Source organism: Nicotiana tomentosiformis, chromosome 2 (assembly GCF_000390325.3).
Source record: "Nicotiana tomentosiformis chromosome 2, ASM39032v3, whole genome shotgun sequence".
NCBI classification, from domain to species: domain Eukaryota; kingdom Viridiplantae; phylum Streptophyta; class Magnoliopsida; order Solanales; family Solanaceae; genus Nicotiana; species Nicotiana tomentosiformis.
The window spans coordinates 141,044,490-141,052,870 of record NC_090813.1 but is presented as its reverse complement, the minus strand read 5'-3'; the positions used below and the strand labels follow the sequence as shown (position 1 = coordinate 141,052,870).

General features: G+C 37.8%; 1 non-coding gene across 1 annotated transcript; it reads right to left on the bottom strand.

Annotated features, from left to right (window-relative positions):
- Window positions 1-7,529: 7,529 nt before the first annotated feature.
- LOC117276547 (small nucleolar RNA R71) lies at window positions 7,530-7,636 on the bottom strand. Its single transcript, XR_004506809.1, has one exon. It is a non-coding gene; the product is annotated as a small nucleolar RNA R71 (small nucleolar RNA).
- Between the last annotated feature and the right edge of the window lie 745 nt (window positions 7,637-8,381).

The window sequence follows — 8,381 nt, the reverse complement described above, 5'->3', positions numbered from 1 at the left end:
TTTTAAATCCTATTTTTCTAACTCCAAATACTACTTTTTATTTTTCAAAAAATATAATTTTTATGTCCAAACGCCTACTAAATGCTACTAGATTTGGCCCTAAAGCCTATTTTAAATATCAATCGGCTAATGGAGCAACCTTGGAAGCTTCTAGTGCCGGCCCAAGGGTAAGGCTGCTAAAGCAGCTGCTTTGGACCTCATAATTTTTGGGGCCCCAAAATTTTCTATTAGGTTATATATTAATTTATTTTTAGAAAAATATTTAGTATTTTAAATGAGAAAGTACAAATTTTCATAGTAAAAAAAGTAGGATTAAATTGTTGATCATAAATTGAGAAAAAAATGTCATTTTAGAAATCACTCTCTAGACCATAAATTGAGAAAGGATTCGATTATTAATTCATAACTCAAAAAAGATTAAAACTTTAATACAGTCCCCACGTGTATATCTCAAGAGAAATTAAATGAATTAGATAAAATTATTAATAACTTTGCATATGAAAAACTAGAAATACAGAATTTAAATGAAATTATATATGAATATTTTTTTTATATAAAAAAAGAATTTTTCATTAAATTTTTGCTTTAGGCCTCTATATTTATTGAGCCGCCCTCGGAAGCTTCGAACGGATTCACACATGGAATCGGAAGCAAGGGACTATACTTTAACACATCAATTCCTTCGAGAAGAGCTGACCATGTTGAGTTTAGGAGTGAAACTTCAGACTCCATTATTGAGTTGCGTCCTTTGTCGAGTTCGAAATTTGATATATGTATTAAAAAATAGTTGAATCTGGAATTCTAAGAATTGAGTTGTGTTTCATAGTTGAGAATTCGCAGTATTGCCCTGTTGGGTTGGTTGAAAGCTCCATAAAAAAACTTCAACAATTGGGTTTTCGAAATTAAATTCAGATTCGATTGGGTATTATTGCAAAGGATTCAGAATATGTTGAGTAGGTCATATCTAAAATTTTGGCTATTTGAGCAGATTTTTAGTCCCATAAATTTTGTATACTTCATGTATCCCATTTGGATCTCTTGTATATCCATGTATACCTGTGTATGCGATATATTTGTCGCAAAAAAATCAACTCGATTTAAACTACAAATTTTGACTCCAAATTAGTTCAAATCACCCCCACTTTTTTCAAATTCCGTATACTTGTTCTTTTGTATTTTCAACGTTCCAACTTTATCTCGTTAATTATTTGGCAGCAAAAAATATTTAAATAATTAAAATGGCTTAGTGGCCGTAAACTTTTTATCTTTTGGTTGTTCCTGTAATTCTTCCCTTTGGATTATACATTTGGGGATCATTGGCAAATACCCACGCAAGGGAAACTATTTACCTCCCTGTTACACCCCATGTTTTCGTACGTAAAAGTACGTCGTAAGTCAAATGATGTAAGTTTAGAAATAAGATCATCATTGAAAGTACATAAACTAAGTTAATCATGTTACCTTGGAGGTTACAAATATTTAAGATCATGAATTACAAGTACTAAGAGGGTTGGAAGGCTTAGAAGCTAAACGAATTGAAAAAAATAAGTTTCGTCGAAAGTCGATAAGTTGGGAATGTTATAACATGTACTTTTGGGTGAGACTGTCAAGACTCAAAATCCACTATAGGCAGTGATGATGCCCAACGTCGCCGTTAGGCAAGCCAACGGTGAACCATCTAAATACTTATCCATTTTAATTTTTAAAATCAAGAATTTCATTAAATAAATAGAATAAAATCTGGCACTCATAGAAACCTGTGCTTTTTTCTTTACCAAATTCCGAATATAAATAAATTATAAAGTGAAATGATAATAATAATAATAATGTGAACTACAATAATAAACACCCACCAGGAACCCCCAAAACCCGGTGTCACAGGTGCATGAGCATCTACCAGGAAGTAGAATAACAATACAACATCTGTCTGGAATACGAGATAGACAGGATAAGGTAAATAATTATGATGGACACTCTGTGTGCTGTGAATCGTAGCATGGAATGCAGTTCACCACAAAGTCCCCTCGGCAGGTGCGCCTACGCGCCCAAGTGACCACCAAATGAACCTGTCAAATCCTGCACATTTAGTGCAGAAGTGCAGCATGAGTATGTAAATCAACGCATACCCAGTAAGTATCTAGCCTAACCCCGAAGAGGTAGCAACGATGGGTCAACATTGACACTTACTAGTAGTCCAGTAAATCAAATATAATAAAGTAGACAAGTATGAAACATGGTAAGTAAACAATGAGTACAAATATAGGCAACTAATACGGTCTACAGCTGAACAATAAACACAAAGTCATCAATTATCGGATACCTCCTCAAATGGAATATGTAATGGTCAATACCGAATCAACGGTCACATCTCAAGTCAGGAACTCATGAGTACGCGAACTCCTTATCAAGTATTTCGCATGATTCTGCCGAGGAAACCGGCCCGATCTCATAGGAGTATTTCACAGAACTGTCAAGGTGAGCGGCCCGATCCTATAAGAGTGTGATATATAATCTTGGCAAGGCGAACGGTACGATACCATAAGAATAAGATACTTGATATTGCTAAGGCAAACAACCTGATCTTATAAGAGTGTGTTACAATATCTTGCCGAGAAAAACGACCCGATCCATAAGAGTGTGTTACAATATCCTGCCGAGGCGAACAACCCGATTCCATAAGAGTATGAAGCTTTTACGGGTCTATGACCCCACTCACGAATATACGTGTGAGTTATGAAATTCAAGAGAAACTTTCCGATGAATATGCACAGCGGGGGAGAAGTCCGTAAGAGAAGTACAATTTCTATGGCTAATCAAATAGCTCATCAAATATCTAAAATAGCGAGTCCATTACTCTACGCGAGTTTAGTCTCAGGTCATAATGAGAATTTAAGTAATTAAATAGGAAATAATAAGTCAAATAGTGTAATTAAAGCATGGCGTGAATTTAAGTCTACCCGGACATAATCAGAAATCCTAGCATACGTACGGACACTCGTCACCTCATATGTACATATCTCCCATAACATGTAGCATGTAATAAGTATGACACCTACGGTGTAAATTCCCCCTCACAAGGTTAGACAGGAGACTTACTTCGCTCAGAAGTTCTATAACCGGCTCCAACGCCTCTCTAACACCTCAACCAATGCCCATCGATCCGAAACTAGTCAAACAATCATGAAAATCAATAAAAATATATTCCAATACTCATAATTGATCAATTTATAACAATTTTTAACTCCGCTTGAAAAGTCAACCCTCGGGCTCACGTGCCCGGATTCCGAATATTTTCAAAGATAAACGTTACCCATATAACCACGAACTCGAAAATATAATTCATTCATAATCTCATGTCCAATTTTGTGATCAAAATCTAAAAATACCAAATTCTAGATTTCTTCCATAATCCCACAATTTTTACAAATTTTCATGTTTAAATTCACATATAAACCATGTATTTAACTCACAAGATATAGAAATCACTTACCTCAAGATTGATGATGAAAATGACGCACGAAAATCGCCCCAAAGTCGGCTCCCGTGGATGAAATGAGGTGAAAATGAGCCAAACCCCCGATTTAAAACAAGTTTGCCCAGAATTTCCTTCTTCGCGGTCACGAAGGCCAAAAGAGTAACTGCCCAAAAATCCTACTTCGCGTTCGCGGTCGCCTTCCCGCGTTCATGATGCCTCCATGTCCCACTGCTTCGCGTTCTCGGTCCTCGAGCCACGTTCGCGATGGCTTAGCGCCTCCAGTCCCCAACTCCCCTTCCTTCATCGCGTTCGCGACGCCCAGCCGCATTCGTGTAGAGCACCTCAGCCTTATCTACGCGTTCGCGAACCCATTGTCGTGTTTGCGATGCACAAATTCTTCCCCAACTCCAGCATCTCTTCAATATCGCATCCCTTCAACCTCGATTGCAATGCTTACGAGGAACACCAGAAACCAGCAATCGCAAAACACCCAAAATTGGTCTGAAACCACCCCAAATCACACTGTCACGACACCAATTTTTCTCCATAGGATATCGTGATGGAACCTAGTCTCTAAGACTAGGTAAGCCTAACATACATGCAGAATATAACTAAAAATAACGAATAAACTCTCAAATACTCAACCATCATCATATAAGAAAAACTCTATAACTCAACACAACATAACTTCCCAAAATCTGGCGAATATAAGTCACAAGCTCTATAAGATGGTGCTGAACATCCCTAAACATCAGTATCTATAAAAGGATCAGAAAATAAAATAGGAGGTACCTGGATCTGCACAAAAAGAAATGCAGAAGCGTAGCATGAGTACACCACAACGGTACCTAGTAAGTGCCAAACCTAACCTCGGTAGAGTCGTGACGAGGTTAGGTCAAGGACGTACTGAAATAAATAAGAAATTGAACAAGTATATAACAGTGTAATAATGATAACAATAGAAATGAGACAATAAAGAAATACACCGAAATTTAAAATAGTTGCACTGAACTAAGGAAAATAATGCATCACGGAAGAAAACAAGGAATGTTGTGACACGGAACAAAGCAACAAAACACAAGTGAAGTAATCGGAAAGTATCAACAAGAATGACTACCGAGGTGCCGCCTCATAGTCTCAAATCACAAAACATTTCACAATCTTTCCTTATATCACCGCGGGAGCCTTGCATTTAGTTTTGAAAATTATTTTTTCCAAAATAGCTTCCCACGTTTTAGCCCACCTTATCACATCACGTGGCTTCAAGTAGTTCCCTTACTAGCAACACGCGTATCAAGCCCACCTTATCTCACCGCATGTGTTTCAACCCCAAACCTTATACCACCGCATGCTTATCAGTATCACAACGTATCGCAAATCGTACCTCAAGTGTCTAATATCATAACTTGCCAAAGAAACCAATAATAACAGTATTTTCACAATAAATAGCCCATGGCTCAACCACAATGTACACAAGAGTTTTGACAATAATAACCGGAAGTGAATACTCAACAAGAATAGTATTTCACAACTTAACACTTTGCCTCAATGTGAATCACGACCCTTATAACTCAATATCAATTTCAATAAAAAGATATTCTAAGAATAACAACTTCAAGTAAAGAATTCAACGGTTAAATAATGAATAAGGAATAGAGGAAATAAGAACTTTCCCTAAACATGTAGAGCAATTAACAAGTAAGAGATAAGACAAGTAGAGCATGTGAAGATAGACTAATGATGATGGATATAACATGTTACGGTAACTCAATTAAAAGCATGAGAGGAATCTATATAGCTGATGGTAAGCTATAATCTCGTGTTTTAGCCACTTATTGTACTCTAATTCACTGTACTTTATTCATGTTTGAACTTTAATTGATAGCGTTTTGCACTTATTATGTATTTTATGCCTTGTAGAAGTGATTCCGAGCTATGTAGATGTTGGGGAGCTAATTTAAGCTATTTGGAACTTTGAATTCTGATTAAAAGTCCAGGAGATTAAGCCGGGATCGTGTTAGGGGGTCAAGGACCAAGTTTGGACATCAAAAATTTAAGATGAGCCGTACTCTGAGAATTTTCCACTGCCGCGGCGCATGGGGCACCCAGCTCCGCGGCGCATGGGGCGCCCGGCTCCGCGGCTGTACAAAACTTGCTGCCTAACAAATGTTTAACTCTGGATTTCTCCACTAATTCCCTACATGGCGCGTCGCCCCATGCGGTGCGCCTGTGTATTTTTTATAGAGTAAATATCCTATTTCGGCTAGGAAAAAGTGATTTCATCTGGGCCCGACCCTACTTGGTATAAATACATGGAAAATATTATTTTCTGGACTTTTGACACATATTCGACCTAAGGAGGAGTTAGAAGAACACAAGCACATGGATTTCATCATTCCTTCCTCACTCAAGACACGGGTTTGGATTGAATTTATGTTTTCCTATACTTTAGTTTTATTTGTGATGAATTGCTCCATATCTATGGAGTAGTTCTCTTTAGGATTTGATGGATTTGGTATATTGATGATTGTTTGTGGATTATAACTCTAGTTTTATGTATTGAAGCATTTTTGGATGAATTAATTATTGGCATCTATATTCACTTGTTCATGTAATCGAGAGAGGCATAACTTGTGATATCTTTGCATTATATTGTAGGTTGAGTTCATAGATTCTTCTTAGTAATCGAAAGAGGCAAGTTGAATTATTGATTAAACCTAGTTAGGAGAATAATCGGAAGAGGTTTTCCTAAAGACCAATCCAATATGCATTCTTGCATATCTTCACGTACTTAAATTGGTTCATCTTGTGAGGTTGAGACTTAATCGAGAGAGGAGATTCTACTACACGTTTGGACTAATAATTGAGTGAATTCGAGAGACTCATTTGAACATTAGAAGTGAATTATCTAGAGTTAGATCCCGAACAATTATCTTGCACATATCCTATCAAAACCCTATCTTCTCCCATTAATAACCTTCCTTGCATATTCTTTGTTTCGATTGTCATTAGTCAATAGCTTTAGATTCTTAGTTAATTTTAGTTAGACATCTTATAAATCTCAATTGTTGATCATCTTGGATAGCAACCAATCTAGAAACTATGAGGACATTGTTTAAATCTAATCCATGTGGATACGATATTATATTATACTATAATTTGGTTAGCGAGCAAAATTTAAGTGTGTGTTTTGCACTCGTCAAATTTTGGCGTTGTTACTGGGGATTGGTAATCAATAGTGTTTGAAATAGTTTGTAGTGCTAATTTAGGAATTATTTTATTTTTATTTTATTTTATTTTTCTCTTTTTACGGTTGGTGTTCTTTGACTGTGCGCATGTTACAGGTTAAGATTGGTGCATGACTCAAACTTCTGTGAAGGAAGTGCTACCATACGAGTCAGAGATTGAAAAATAACTGCGACAGCTGAGGAAGGAAAGAAATCTTACCGAGACATCAGAAAAGGTTGGTCAATCCTCAACCAAAGAACTTATGGCTGGAAACAATGAAGATAATGTAGATTTGGCTGCGAGGGAAGCAGCCCAACGACGAGAACAAGCTGCACGGGATGCTGAGGAAGCAGCTATCAGAGACGCACAAATTATCTATAAAGAAAATAGGGGTCGGAGAATTGCTCAAAATCAACCCTTGGCTGCAGACCAGTTCAAAAATATAGCTCCCATGCCTGGGAGACCTCTGGGCGATTATGCTAGACCGGTCTACAATCAAGGCTTATCAAGTGTGAGACCACCTCCAATTACAGCTAACAATTCCAAATTAAAGCAAAGGTTGCTTCAAACTCTTCAGAATTATTGTGTCGTCAGAGGGAAGCCAAACGAAGATCCAAATACACATCTGATGAACTTCGAGGAGATTATGAACACCTTTCAATACAATGGTGTGTCACGAGATACAGTGTTCTTAAGGAAATTCTCCTTCACACTAATGGATGATGCAAAGCAGTGGCTTCGAAGCTTACCCACAGGATCAATTAGAACATGGGAGGAGATGACCAGAAAATTCTTTGATAAATATTTCTCCTCAGCTAAAACGGACAAGTTTAGAAGAGAAATCCATAACTTTTGCCAGAAAGATACGGAAACTATTTTTGAAGCATGGAAGAGGTTTAAGGAGATTGTTCGAAAGTGTCAACATAGCGAAATTGAACTCTGGATGCAACTCCAGGACTTTTGGGATGGATTGACACCGGCCTCACATAGAACATTGAGCAATGCAACTGGAGGCCCGTTGATGAAGAAGACTCCAGAGGAGATAGTTTTAATTCTTGATGAGTTATCTGAAGATGCAAATCAGTGGCCCTCTGAGAGTTCTGAAAGAAGAATATCGACTGGTGTTCACCAGGTTGATGTTAATACATCTGTGCAGGTACAGCTTGATGCTATGGCTAATGAAATACGGAAGCTGAACTTAGCCTCGATACAAAATGAGCCTCACGCAGCGTGTGATATATGTGGAAGAGGACACCCTACTTATGAGTGTCAAGCCTAAACTAAGGAAGTGAATGCTGTGGGAAATTACAATTTCAATGGAATGGGTCAGAAGCACCCCAATTTTTCATGGGGTTCACCTGGAGGTACTACGAATGCTTCGCAAAACAATAACTCTAGACCCCAGGGACAAGGAGCTCTAGCATACCAAAATCAGTAGAGGCAGCAATTTCAGCCTCAACATCCCATTCATCCTGGTCTAGAGGATCTAATAAAGGCCTTCATTATCAAGAAAGATGAGAGGCTGGACGCCCATGGAGCAGCTATCAAAGAGTTGGGCACATCATTTTGAAACCTGGAGAGACAAGTGAGACAGATTGCAACAATATTATCTGAGAGGGCTCCAGGAACTCTCCTGGCTGATACTGAGAGAAATCCTAAAGAAACAGTGAATGTTGTA